Source organism: Bos grunniens, chromosome 24, assembly GCF_055505025.1.
Source record: "Bos grunniens cultivar Pamir isolate PY7600 chromosome 24, Bosgru_T2T1.0, whole genome shotgun sequence".
NCBI lineage: Eukaryota > Metazoa > Chordata > Mammalia > Artiodactyla > Bovidae > Bos > Bos grunniens.
This window is the reverse complement of record NC_141188.1, coordinates 7757084-7772902: the sequence shown is the minus strand read 5'-3', so window position 1 is coordinate 7772902 and position 15819 is coordinate 7757084.

Sequence of the window (15819 nt, the reverse complement as noted above, 5' to 3'; positions counted from 1 at the left end):
ACCACTGAAGATGGTGACCACAGCCATGAAATTAAAAGAAGCTTACTCCTTGGAAGGAAGGTTATGACCAACCCCGACAGCATATTAAAAACCAGAGACATTACTTTGTTAACAAAGGTCCATCTAATCAAGTCTATGGTTTTTCCAGTGGTCATGTATGGATGTGAGAGTTGGACTATAAAGAAAGCTGAGCACCAAAGAATTGATGCTTTTGAACTGCTATGTTGTAGAAGACTCTTGAGAGTCCCTTGGACTGCAAGGAGATCAAACCAGTCCATCCTAAAGGAAATCAGTGCTGAATATTCATTGAAGGACTGATGTTGAAGCTGAAACTCCAATACTTTGGCCACCTGATGCAAAGAGCTGACTCATTTGAAAAGACCCTGATACTGGGAAAGATTGAGGGCAGGAGGAGAAGGGGATGACAGAGGATGAGATGGTTCAATGGCATCACCAACACAATGGACGTGGGTTTCGGTGGACTCCTGGAGTTTGTGATGGGCAGGGAGGCCTGGCTTGCTGTGGTTCATGGGGTCGCAAAGAGTCAGACACGACTGAGCGACTGAACTGTGCTATATTATGTTATAATATTTAAACCAAATATACAAAACAAGCATCTCCCCACCCCTCTACGAGTGCCTCAAACAATAAGCATATTAATTGAAACATATGCCTGGGGATCAGTATTTGAGCAGGATTCAAGCTTCTTTAGTCACACTATTTAAACCATTTGAACTGTATGTTTTTAGAGCTTCAGTACAGAAAAGGGTCTGGGGGATTTTGACATTTTTAGCCTCATTTCTCCCTGATGGAAACTTGCAGTCAAGGGAAAACTCATGCTTGTATAAATTTTAAATTATAATGCCAAATACATGTCCTAAAACAACAAGAATTCAAACACAATAAAATACTTCTGAAGAAACCTCTAAAGCAGTGCAGAAGACCTGGGTTTGATCCCTGGGTCAGGAAGATCCCCTGGAGAAGGGCCTGGAAACCCACTCTAGGATTCTTGCCTGGAGAATCCCATGGACAGAGGAGCCTGGCGGGCTACAGTCCCTGGGATCACAAAGAGTTGGACACGACTGAGCAACAAACGCACGCAAAGCATCTCACCCTTTTCTTTTGCCAGAGACTAGGATTTGTATTTTAGGAGATGATAAAAATCAGTCTCTCAGCTGGTAATTCAGGTAAGCTGTTTCAGAACTACCCCTTTGATCCTCACACCCAGAGGCCAGGGCCTTCATTAGGATTCCTGTTTAATTGCTCCTTAGAATTTTAATAACATAGATGAGATGACCAGACTTTCAGAGCTACATGGAGGCTGCTGTATATTTTTAACAAAACTTTTGACAATTAAGTTTTTTTTTTTCCCTGGGCGAAGAACCTTGAAGTTCAGTTCCATGGAGCTACCAAGTGTGTTCCTGGGGTTCCAGGAATATATTACCTAACTGCAGAACATGAGTGCACTGATTGGACTCTCAGAGAGACTTTTTGGACGCCTCTCTTAGCTGTAAAATAAAACACAGTATTTGCTCTGAAGACTGTTTGTGTGCAGGATGACTCTGTGCTGTGATTACCAGGATTAGGGTCTCAGGTTTTATTCCTGGCCTGGTGGTGTTGGTGGTTGTTGAGGTAAGTCTGTTTTGTTTTTTTTTTTCACTTTCCCCAGAGAGGGACAGCATACACTGTCTCCTCTTTCTCTTTCTCCCTAACCTTAGGCCCAGACCTAGTTTCCTTTCAAACATTTCTGCCTCTGTCTTTGGCTCATCTGTTCTCAGTCAGGCCAGGATCACAGGCACAGCATAACTTTTGGCATAACTCTAGCGAGTCAGCACCAAATTATGTTGATTCTTCCTTTGAATTTTTCCTCGTCCTTTCTTTTCTCTTCCTTATGACCACTAGTTTCATCACATTAAATGCAGATGATTGTAACTGGGATATCTGAGTTTAATTTACCTTATTCTATCCATCCAGGATCGGCACTGCCTACATGCATAACATATTGAGAACATACTGGGCTTCGGCTCCGTGACAATTGGTGTTGCTTGCAGGGTCTTCCAGAATTTGATGCCGATGTGCTCATATAAAGATATTTTTCTCTCTTATGGTTTTCTTATTTCTCATCTGATCTTGGAATATCAAAATATCATATATCTAATAGATTTGTCATTTTTTTTCTAGTAGTTGTTTTTTTGGGGGGAAGATGAATAATAGAATAATGTTCTTAAATGACTTTAACAAGATACTTTAATGCCTATTTGGACTTTGGTGATCAAACTGTCAAGATGTACTCTCAGGGCTGTTAACATTTCTTATTTTCTCCTCTAATTTCCTGCCTGATCATTTTGGTCACCTGATGGTTAGTCTCCTTGAGAGCATGGGATGTATTGAATAAGCTTTGGCCCACAGTCTCTGGCACATAATCTAGCACATGGTATATTCTGAAAATTATTTTTATGTAAAAAAATCATACTCATTGATATTTTATCTACTTGTGACACCTGATAGTGGATGATAACATCTGTACTTTACTGCCCTGTTACCCTAAGAGCCACTCACGTTTCTACCCAATTTCTTCCCTAAAAATGCCTGCATTAATCAGTCTCTAAGTGTAGAAAAAAGAGACAATTTTCTTGTTTTCTTTTTCTTGTTTTAGATTTAGGGACCTGGTCTCCTGTTAGGACACAAAATTGCATTTGGGGGAGTTCCTTTTAAGAGGATTGGCCAGTCCCAACGAACACAAGTGAGTGGACTTGTGTCTGTGAGAGTTTCCAGTGGTAATACCTCTACTGCTCATGAACATGCTACATGGGGATGGAGTCACCGCAAGCCACTGGCTTAGGACAGCGGCTTCTGTTCAGTCCTGTGCATCGCTCCACCATGAGAGTGGCTTGCTTCACTCTTCAGCCAAAGTCCCCGTGCGTGTTTTGTGTGCAGCTCTGCATGGACAATGCCACATACTTAACCCAGATATTGCATCTGGAGGATTCTGGTTTTCTGTGCAAATCTATGCCAAAAAACTTTTTCGAATTTCTGTTTCTCAATCCTTAGAGTATGTATTTTTCTAATTTTGTGTGAAGTTATGAACAACAAAGGAGATAGGAATACGTTTCCTTGCTGCCTTGAAAATTTTTATTTTTGAACTAGATCCTGACCAACCTATATCCACTCTGTTGCCTGTAGAAGCAATATTGGATTTCACAAATTCTCTGTCTCCCTCAGACATCAATCATCAAGTAAATGTAACAGCTGAAGTCAGCCTGCACTGAACTAGTGCAAAAACAGAGGATAGACACTATGATAAATTGAGGGTTTTCTTTAAAATTTACATGCACTCTTTTAGATTATATAATGCTCTAAATTCCATGCCTTTCTGTACTCTAACTTCTATATGAAAATTATCAACAATTTTTAAATGTGACAAAATGTCAGCTGTTTATCAGGGAAACTAGTCTTGTCATCAAAAACATTTTAGAGTTATTGCATCTATTGTGTGATTTTGCTATTTCAGTACTTTATATATTCTTAACGTTCTTATATTCTATTAAATTTCAACAGTTTGGAGGCAAGTATTTTTGTGACTGAAACAGCTGTTGCAATATTGTCATTAGGACTGACTACTTATAACTAACTTTGTAAAGAAATGTATACGTTAGGTATTTTATTACATCTGCTATTCTCAGCAAAGGACATTTTTAAACTTTCTTCATGGGTCTTAGTTGTTGTTCAGCCGCCAGGTGTATCACACTCTTTGTGACCCCATGGACTGCAGCATGTCAGGCTTCCCTGTCCTTCACTATCTCCCAGAGTTTGCTCAAATTCATGTTCATTAAGTCGGTGATGCTATCCAATCACCTCATCCCCTGTCACCCCTTCTCCTCCTACCCTCAGTCTTTCCCAGAATCAGGGTCTTTTCTAATGAGTTGGCTCTTCCAATCAGGTGGCCAAAGTATTGGAGCTTCAGCTTCAGCATCATTCCTTCTGGTGAATATTCAGGGTTGATTCCCTTTAGGATTGACTGGTTTGATCTCCTTGTTGTTTGTCAGTAAGTATAACTTTGGACTAAATAATTTGCAAAGTGTTGAATTTCTGTGACAGTTCAGTTCATGTTATCAATGGAAGTATTTACTTGTAAGATTTCTATAGAATCAGGTTATTAATAGCCCAATCCTGCCTTGGATTTATCCCTAGTATAACCATGGAGCTCTACAATCTTTTGTATAAATGTTTCATTTGGTTTCAAGAATAAACTTTTTCAAGTGTTCTGTGAGAACAGTATGGTTTGAGAATAACTGATTATCATAATTGATATGTTAGTTTTTTTTCTTGTTTATTTTTGTTTCTTTGCTTAATTATTTTTTTGTGTGTTTTGGTTTTGTAGTGGTTTTTGTTCTGAAGTCTTTTGCCTTCACATAGTAAGTTTTCTGCCATTTTTAATGGCATTCCTCATTTTCCTCTCAGAGCTATATGAATGTTATTAAATAGTGATGGATGCACGTCATGGTAAAAATTTTATGTCTCAGCAAGGAGTTAGGATGGGTGCCACTAGCCTTTCTCAAGCATCATAAAATTATGCTAAAAAGTAAATTAAAATTATACTAACATTACAAGTCTCTGTAACTAAGTCTGGGATCAGTTCAGTTCACTTCAGTCGCTCAGTCGTGTTGGACTCATTGCGACCCCGTGAATTGCAGCACGCCAGGCCTCCCTGTCCATCACCAACTCCCAGAGTTCACCCAAACTCATGTCCATCAAGTCGGTGATGCCATCCAGCCATCTCATCCTCTGTTGTCCCCTTCTCCTCCTGCCCCCAATCCCTCCCAGCATCAGAGTCTTTTCCAATGAGTCAACTTTTTGCATGAGGTGGCCAAAGTACTGGAGTTTCAGATTTAGCACCATTTCTTCCAAAGAACACCCAGAACTGATCTCCTTTAGAATGGACTGGTTGGATCTCCTTGCAGTCCAAGGGACTCTAAAGAGTCTTCTCCAACACCACAGTTAAAAAGCATTAATTCTGATAGAAAATATCTAACCCAAGCAAATTCAACTATTGAAGCAAGAAACAGAATCAGATTAGATCATATCAGTCGCTCAGTCCTGTCCGACTCTTTGCGACCCCATGAATCGCAGCACGCCAGGCCTCCCTGTCCATCACCAACTCCCGGAGTTCACTGACACTCACGTCCATCGAGTCAGTGATGCCATCCAGCCATCTCATCCTCTGTCATCCCCTTCTCCTCCTGACCCCAATCCCTCCCAGCATCAGAGTCTTTTCCAATGAGTCAACTCTTCACATGAGGTGGCGTTTCAGCTTTAGCATCATTCCTTCCAAAGAAATCCCAGGGCTGATCTCCTTCAGAATGGACTGGTTGGATCTCCTTGCAGTCCAAGGGACTCTCAAGAGTCTTCTCCAATACCACAGTTCAAAAGCATCAATTCTTCAGCACTCAGCCTTCTTCACAGTCCAACTCTCACATCCATACATGACCACTGGAAAAACCATAGCCTTGACTAGACAGACCTTTGTTGGCAAAGTAATGTCTCTGCTTTTGAACATGCAGTCTAGGTTGGTCATAACTTTCCTTCCAAGGAGTAAGCGTCTTTTAATTTCATGGCTGCAGTCACCATCTGAAGTGATTTTGGAGCCCAGAAAAATAAAGTCTGACACTTTCCACTGTTTCCCCATCTATTTCCCATGAAGTGATGGGACCAGATGCCATGATCTTTGTTTTCTGAATGTTGAGCTTTAAGCCAACTTTTTCACTCTCCACTTTCACTTTCATCAAGAGGCTTTTGAGTTCCTCTTCACTTTCTGCCATAAGGGTGGTGTCATCTGCATATCTGAGGTTATTGAGATTTCTCCTGGCAATCTTAATTCCAGTTTGTGTTTCTTCCAGTCCAGCATTTCTATCTTGAGGAAACCATGTTTATTTGGAATCTTTCCCTCCTATTTCATTACCCTCTGTAATGACTTTGTTTTTTGGTTAAGAGATCATCAGTTGCAGTTATCTCTGGCATAAATCAAAGCAGGATATATTCTTGTGCAGCCACCAACTCCTATAATGGCACCATGATTTAATGCAGTGTTCTCAGAATTTATGGACTTCCCATGGTGTGCTGCAGTCCATGGGGTCGCAAAGAGTCAGACACGACTGAGCCACTGAACTGACTGGTGGCTCAGGGGTAAAGAACCCACGTGCCAGTGCAGGAGGCATGGGTTCGATCCCTGAATCAGGAAGATCCCCTGGAGAAGGGAATGGCAACCCACTCCAGTATTCTTGCCTGGAGAGCCCCATGGACAGAGGAGCCTGGAGGGCTACAGTCCACAGGGTCACAAAAGAGTCAGACATGACTGAAAGACTAACACTATGTCAGAATTTAGAGTCTTTGGTCATCAATCACTGAGCTGTTATTCATCTTCCAGAATGCTGTACTTACCTTGATACATGGATTTTAAAGCTGATAAAAATATTAAGTTGTGGATTTGATGCTACAGAGGAAATAGCAGTAAAAGTATAGCTTTAAGCACCATTTTGTCAAACAACACTTGCTTGTAGAGGCTCTAGTGCCAAGAAAAATGGAAACTGGATAATTCTTGCAATTTTTTTCTGAACAAAGATTTTAATAAATATTTGAAAAGTATAATGAATTAAATTTACACTCAATTAGTTTATTTCAGATGGCTTTGGAACAGGGTATCAGTACACCAATCATTCTAACTGCTTTAAAATAACACTTCCTCACAATGCAAGACAGGAGGATTATTGAAATTTCAAATATACTTGGGTTTTAAGGTTATTCTCCCAGGTTATAAAATAATATGTAGCCATATCTACATATAAGTAAGATTTGTACCATGCTGACCTATTGCATTGAAGTGTCATTGCTAGAATTTCAGTATGTCTTCAGAGAGGTATATTATAAAAATCTCTGGTGAACCTGCTGGAAAGTTTGACATGTTAACTAGGATATTGAGTGAACATAATATAAGGTCATATTTCCAAGTTACGCTCGGGAAAGAGGTTTTTTTTTTGCAATTATGTATTTTAAAAAATGTATCCAAAAAAATAAAATAAAATATAAAAAAATATATGAAATAGTTATTTTACAAATTAGTTTACAAAATATACCCTTATGGTATTGAAAGTATACCTTGGTTATACATACTCTTTAATTATACAAACCATAAAACTTGGTTTGCATTAGCCTATACAGCTGAATTGCTTTATGTTTGCAAAAATAGTGGACTGATGACAATCTTTTTTTTTAACCCTAGAGGTTATATTTTCCCCCAACAATAACTTAAACATTCTCAGTGTATGCATTGTACAAAAGTAACCATTAAAATCTGACACATATTTTCTGCATGTAGCTATTTTTAATAGGTTTCTAGTATTGTCTACCGTAATCCTGATTAGCAATCCAGCTCTCACTTTAAGGTAGGGCTCACAGTAACAGAGGTTTCCATTGTTCCATCATCATTTAAATGACATCCATGGTTTAAGAACTTTTACATGATAAATGTTTTTTTTAGGATATGATTCTATTTTGTCCATTTAACAACTGTTGTGTTTTATTACTATTTTGAGAACCCCAAACACACTATCAAGACAGATGATATTCATCAATTATTTTAGTAAATTACAGTTAACCCAGTACTTGAACGGACCTGACAGTCTCATCGAGAGCCGGGCTTCTCAATCCCTAATCTGTTGACATTTTGAGCTGAATAACCCACCATCGCAGTTGCTCTCAGGTTGTTGGAAGATGTTTAGCAGAATCCCGGCCTCTAGTAGCAACACCTTCACCAGGGCTGACAATTGTAAATGTCTTTCGATGTTGCCACAGTTCTTCTTGGGGACAAAACCTAATCTGGTTGTACACCACTGATTTAAAGAGTGAACACTAATATTTCCTGGAAGACATGGGGATGGTATCACTTTTTAAAAAAATTACATTGATTTTTTTTTCTTCTAGAAAATCTATAAATTAATTGTGAAAATTTGAAATTGGAGGAAATGCTGTCTGGCTCTTTCTTTTAGATACTCTGTTCCCCTTTTAGATTCATCTTCCCCTTTTAGATTTCATCTCATGCAATAGAGAATGAGGATATTACAGGCAAACCTGAGATACTGCAGGCTTGGTTCCAGAACTCTGCAAATAAAACAAACATCGCAATAAAGCAAATCACACTTTTATCCCCATTTCATTCCCATTTCATGTGAAAGTGAATATAAACACTCTCGTCTATTAAGTATTCAAGAGTGTTGTGTCTAAAACAATGTACATTCCTTAATTTTAATATATTCTATTGCTAAAAATGCCAATCATCAACTTAGCCTTAGCATGTCATAGTCTTTTTGCTGATGGAGTGTCTGCCTTGATGGTGTTGGCTGCTTACTGACTAGGGGTAGGGGGGTGGTTGCTGAAGGTCAGGGTGGATGTGGCAGTTTCTTTAAATAAGACAATAATGAATTTTGCGCCGTTGATTGACTCGGCCTTTCATGAGCAAGGTGCTGTTATTTGAAACAGACAGTATTCTTCTTTCAGAAATCAGAGTCAAGCCTCTCAAACCCTGCTGCTGCTTTATTAACTAGGTTTATCTAATATTCTAAATTCTCTGGTGTCATTGTAACGATCTTTATAGCATCTTCATCAGGAATAGATTCCATGTCTAGAAAGCACTTTCTTTGCTCCTCCATGAGATGCAATTAGATGTCCATTCAAGTTATTTTTTCCTGAGATGACAGCCATTCACTCACACCTTCAGGATCTACTTGTAACCCTAGTTCTCTTGCTGTTTCCACCACATCTGCAGTTTCTTCCTCCACTGAAGTCTTGAGCTCCTCAAAGCCATCCACAAGAGCTGGAATCAACTTCTTCCAAACTTCTGTGTATGTGGCTACTTTGACCTCTTCCCATGAATCATGAAAGCTTTTCATGGCATTTAGAATGATCAATCCTTTCCAGAAGGTTTTTAGTTTGCTTTGATCAGATCCATCAGTAGAATAACCATTTATGACCGCAATAACCTTACAAAATATAATTCTCAAAAGTAAAAATTACTCCTTTGATCCATGGGCTGCAGAATAGATGCTGTCAGCAAGCTGGAAAATATTAATCTCACTGTTCATCGCCATCATAACTCTGGAGACCAAGTGCATTGCCGATGAGTAGTAATATTTTTAATCTTGTTTTTCCCTAAGCAGTAGGTCTCACGTTAGCTACAGATGTGCTATCATTCAGGCTTTGTTTTTCCACTGATAGCACACAGGCGGAGTACATTTAGCATAATTTGTAATGGTTCTAGGAATTTTTTGAAATGGGAGGTGAGCATCTGCTTCAGCTTAAAGTCACCAGTTGCATTAGTCCCTAACAAGAAAGTCAGCCTGTCCTTTGAAGATTTGAATGCAAGCAATGACATCTCCACTCTAGACTTTGAAAGTCTTAGATGGCATCTTCTTCCAATAAAAGACTGTTTCCTCTAGATTGAAAGCCTCTTCTTTACTGTAGCCACCTTCATTAATGATCTGAGCTGGATCTTCTGGATAGCTTGCTGCAGCTTCTACATCAGCTCTTGCTGCTTCACCTTGCACTTTCCTGTTATGGAGAAGGCTTCTGTCCTTAAGTCTCATAAACCACCCTCTGCTGAATTCAAATTTTCCTCCCAGCTTCCTCACCTCTCTCAGCCTCCATAGAACTGAAGAGAGTTAGGGCCTTGCTCTGGGTTAGGCTTTGGCTTAAGGAGATGTTGTAGCTGCTTTGATCTTCTATCCAGAACCCCCAACACTTTCTGCATATTGGTAATAAGGCTGTTTTACTTGCTTATCATTTGTGTATTCACTGGAGTAGCATCTTTACTTTCCTTCAAGAACTTTTCCTCTGCAGTTTCAAATTGGCTAACTGTTTGCTGCAGGAGGTCTAGCTTTCAACCTGTGTCAGCTTTTGACCTCCTTCCTAACTAAGCTGGATCTTTTACAGCTTTTGATTTAAAGTGAGAGGCTATTAAAGGGCTATTAACGGTTCTCATCTCAGTATTGTTGTGTCTCAGGTCGCAGGGAGGCCAGAGGAGAGGTGGAGAGACGGGAGAGGCCTGGCTGGTGGAGCAGGGGGAACGCATGTAACATTTGTTGGATAAGTGCACTGTCTCCCATGAGTGTGCTTTATGGCTGCCCTGAAAAATTAAAAGTAACATGAAAGACCGCTGATCGCAGATCACTAGAGCAGATACAATAATAATGAAATAGTTGGAAATGTTGTGAGGATTACCAAAATGTGACACAGATGCATGAAGTGGGCAAATGCTGTTGGAAAAAATGCTGCCCGTAGACATGCTAGACACAGGGTTGCCACAAACTTTCAATTTGCAAACAAACAAACAAACAAACAAAAAAACCCAAAAAACCTCAATATCTGTGAAGCACAATAAAGTGAAAGACAATAAAACGAGGCCCGCCGGTGCAAGTACAGAGTGACTTTCTAAATTAGGGAAAATGTTGAAAAAACACAAAATAATGCAATAGACTGAGGCCTTGGGTTGGGAAGATCTCCTAGAAAAGGAAATGGCAACCCACTCCAGTATTCTTGCCTGGAAAATCCCATGGGCGGAGGAGCCTGGTAGGCTACTGTCCACGGAGTGGCAAAGAGTCAGACACGACTAAGCGACTTCACTTTCACTTTCTTTTCTTTCTATTAATGAATAATCATGCACATTAATTTGATTATCGTGGTGATCACTTTGCAGTAGATGCAAATATCAAGTCATTATGTGGTATACCTGAAACTAATATAATGTTCTATGTCAGCTATACCTCAATAAAAGAATATGTATAAGAATTCATTCAGTTTAAAATTAAAGGTTAATGTCTCCAGACTTATTTATAAAGTCTTCAGTACACTGCTTCCTGTTTGAATGTCATCTGATTTTTGCATGTCACTAGTATTTTATAATGTTACTTTCCATCTTATCATTATAGTTTCTACAAAATATAGAAGGTAGAAAACCTGGTGTTTAAGCATTTTTTTTTGGTCATGGAATTTGAATTGAAGTATTATCATTTGATTTATTTTTTTCCTTTGACCCTTGGAAAATGTGTAAGTTTTATATCCTCTTCAGTGGGGATATTATTTTCTTTTCAGATTTCAAACCTTGGTCATGAAGTAATAATTCCAACACATTATTGAGAAGCAATATCTTAATTACCTTCCCTTCTTCTGAAACCCAGTATGTGGACTGATTATGTGTTCTTTGTCCTCATTCTTTCTCTCTGTCTCTCTGCTTTATATTCCCCCTTTTATAGATTATTATAGCATTAGTAGTCATTTCTCCTGCAAACAGAGTAGATGAATTTAATAGTAGAGGAAAGTAGTAAGAAGTCTGGATGTAGATTGGGTCAAATTCTCCAGTTTATCAACAGTAATAATACACTATGATTCCACCTGTCTGCTCCCAGACCTATTAATTAGTTATAAGCAATAGACTTTGAGCTAAAACTCAACACCTTAGTTGAAGTGATCTTAAGGGTAGAATTTAGTTTTTAAAAATATTGAAAATAAAAGTATTTTTCTTACCTAACACATATTTCATTCGGGGATTCAACTTTAAAAGTATTAGTCTAAGATTACAAGCAACATGACATGTGGCTTGTGATCTTGTTATTATGAAAGTGAAAGTTGCTCAGTTGTGCCTGACTCTTTGCAACCCCATGGAATTCTTCAGGCCAGAATTCTGGAGTGGGTAGCCTTTCCCTTTTCCAGGGGATCTTCCCGACCCAGGGATCGAACCCAGGTCTCCCTCATTGCAGGCGATTCTTTACCAGCTGAACCACAAGGGAAGCCCAGGAATACTGGAGTGGGTAGCCTATCCCTTCTCCAGCAGATCTTCCTGACCCAGGAATTGAACCGGGGTCTCCTGCATTGCAGGTGGATTCTTTACCAACTGAGCCCTTGTTACTCCGGGAGTTGGTGATGGACAGGGAGGCCTGGCGTGCTGCGATTCATGGGGTCGCAAAGAGTCGGACACGACTGAGCGACTGATCTGATCTGATCTGATCTGATAAATTTATCTGTTTGAACTGGGATACATAAGCATGTGTGATTTTGTGAGGTTTCACATTAAAGAGAAATAGTTCCTTCTTCTTCGCTCATTATGCTCTTTTAACTTGAGTAATGCTTGCCTTTTTAAACTAGTCTCCTGTCTTAATTCCTCCAAATGGCTTCATCTCAAAAACACACCATGTCATTGGTAGAATATTCCATTAATATTCACTCTTGGTATATTCTTTCCAGATATTCAGCTGGATGTATCAAAGTCAGCCTCTTCCCTGTATTTTCTTAAAATACTATGTTCAGTTATATAGAAGAAAGACTTTTCTGTAAATGGCCCCAAACCAGAGGAGTCGAATAGAAAATAGGAACATTTCAACCTTTTTGATTCTTTTTTCTTAGAACTCACTTTTTGTGTCATTGTGTTTTTCTAAAACACAAAATTAGTATCTTAAAGTCAGTATGAAGCATATTCTGGAGTGAGTTAAACAGTTTGAGCTAAATATTTACCAGACAAAATATTCTTTGGTACTTGAGAAGTAATAGAGAAATTATACTTTGAGAAAACAGTTAAAAAATCACATCAGAGCTTTGACATTGCTGTTATTTACTATTAAAGAGCAAATCTCTTTAATTTCATCCAATCAGTTGTATAGGCATTAGCAAGAGATTTTTCATAACATCATATCTAATTCACAGTTATTAACAGATAAGACAGGCATATTATTTTAATATGCAGGTGGATAATGATAAAAAATTTTTTAAGAAAAATCGAACATAAGAAACACAGTTTAAGAATAACAACTAAAAAGGATTTTAGTATCCTCTGTGAATGCAACGTCTCAGTTGGCCTCCTTCCTTCCTTCCACTGATGAGCTATGTAGCTTCAAAGATTGCTATAAAATCGGGTTCTTTAAGATAACCTTTTTAACATTTGTTTTGAAGTGCCAGACAGTATTAGATCACTTAACATTCAAAATTTTAAAAGACTAGACTTATTCTAGATGACTTTGAAGTGCAATTTTCTTCTGTAGATGATGTGACTTCTTTAAAGTGGATGCTTTGATTTTGCTTTGACATTACAAGAAAGGATTAAATTTTCAAGTGTTTAGCAAAGCATTTCCCTTAAATTCTGATGTTTTCTGATAATTATTTCCTGAACAATGTGACAGAAATTCATTTTCAGCTGCATTTAATAAAATTATACAAAGTGAACTGAGTGAAGTCGCTCAGTCGTGTCCTACTCTTTGTGACCCCATGGACTGTAGCCTACCAGGCTCCTCCCTCCATGGGATTCTCCAGGCAAGAGTACTGGAGTGGGTTGCCATTTCCTTCTCCAGGGGATCTTCCCAACAGAGGGATCGAACCCAGGTCTCCCGCATTCCAGGCAGACACTTTAACCTCTGAGTCACCAGGGAAGCAAAATTATACAAAAGAAGGGTGTAAATTGTATTTGAATATTGTTATTACTCAAGTCATGACTTGAATTATTCTGAAGACATATTTTAGTTTCATGAAATTTTATACCTCATAGGCACATGTCTATTCCTTGAGATAATAATACAGACTTAAAAGAAAATGTATAACAACAATATACTATAGAATATGACTTTCTTGTGCAATGTGAATAAAAAGAAATGCAGATTTATGCGTTGCTTTTAGTATTCCCTTTTCAATTTTGGTTTAAGTTTCTGTTGTGAGGAAAAGTTCTGTTTCTACTTCCTTTTTTAAAAATCTGTTTCATATTCTTTCAACCAGTATTTAACATCAAACAGGACAATTTACATCCTCAAACATTCTACACTGTTTCTTGTGATGTAAATTTAAGCCAGTTATTTCTATTTCACTTTAACTATCAATCATGAAAAGCCGGTAGTTCTCTTGGGCAACACAAAGAGATAGCAATACAAGTGTCACACTCTCTTGCCTCTATATTGTTGACATTGTTAAAAAAATGCTTTAACTTTGAGAAAAAGAAAACAATTAGAAGTCATTATCATTAAGTAACTTTGATACAAGATTTACATGTCTAACTGGCATAACCATTTCTAAAGAGATTATATGCATTTAAAAATAAGAGAGGTAATTCATTTCTCCTCCCAGAAGGAAATTGCTGGTTTCCTTAACAAAGATACATTTCTAGCATCTGTGAAAAAAACAAGAATGAATAATAATAATACTGGGTTGGCCAAAAAGTTCATTCGGTTTTTCTGTACTGTTACCAAAAACTCAAAGAAATACTTTGGTCATCCCTCTCTAATAACCTAAAGTGAATCCTTTCTCCTCCAACAAGTGTCATGTCTTCTGATTCAAATCTAAACTTCATTTTCAGGTTTACATGGTGTTTCCATGATCTGTTTCCAGAAAAGTGCTGTTATAAAATATTAAAAATGTAAATAGAATTTATATAGCATAAAAGAGTGTAAGATTCAGCAAAACCATTGTAGCATTTTAACTGAATTAATATCAAAAGACTGAAATTTGCAAAGAAGGAATATATTAGGTAACGTTTTTCAAATGGGATCATTGCGTTCCTTGTTTATAATAAATGTGCTATAAACTCAAGCCTAGATTCCCTGGATTCCTAGGCAGTAGAGATAATTTACAATTCTTGACCTTTATAGTCACCATTTTAATTATCAGAATTTATTCATTACATGTTGAGAAGGATGCCTGTCAAAATGTCCTCTGTCATAGGGTTACAGACTTGAAGCCAGGTTTTATTTGTCCTAGCAGGTAGCTGCATAGCAAGACAGCTATGTTTATACGGTACAGAGTTTGGGTTTTCAATGCATGGAAATCTGATTCTTTTCTCTATAGGCTCGCATGCCCACATACCCACACACATATGTATATAAAACACTGTTAATGAATCAACCCCAAGATCTGTATGCATCTGAACAAAATGCGTCTTCATAGTTTATGAACTTTCTTCAATGTGGTGAGTCTGTTAATGTACATGATCACTCTGCAGCACTGCAAGCACCCTAAGGAGCAGATCTGTCCTCCTTTAATCTTGCATATTACGTATTGTTGATAAAACACTTTGCATTTAGCATCAGCAAAGAAAATGCAATTTTAATGAATGCATCCAAGACTCCCCTGCAGTTGAATTCATTTGCTACGTGAAATATGATGATCATCCAATGTATTTAAGTCATTTATATTCCTGTATTTATTTGTAAGAGACTTAGAGCTCTTATAAAGTCTTTAAGGTTAAGATTTAAATGTATCATTTACTATCCAATATCATAGTAGAAAAAAAATCTCTAAGCTTATTGAATGTGAGAATACATGAATTAGATTATAATTACATTTGACTAGATTTTTTTTAATACAACAAACATTTGTGTGTATATCTATCTATGCATCCAACCAGCCATCCATCCCTTTACTCAATTATTGAAAGTGAAAAGATTATGTTCCTATCTTACATATTCATATCCCAACAAGTTCATTAAAATAAATTAAGTGGAACCTACAGTTAATAGATAATAGTTTTTTTTTAAAAATATAAATTTATTTATTTTAATTAGAGGCTAATTACTTTACAATATTGTATTGGTTTTGCCATACATCAACATGAATCCGCCACGGGTGTAAATGTGTTCCCCAGCCTGAACCCCGCTCCCACCTCCCTCCCCGCACCATGCCTCTGGGTCATCCAAGTGCAACATCCCCAAGCATCCTGTATCATACATCCAACCTGGACTGGTGATTCGTTTCATGTTTGAAATTATACATGTTTCAATGCCATTCTCTCAAATCATCCCA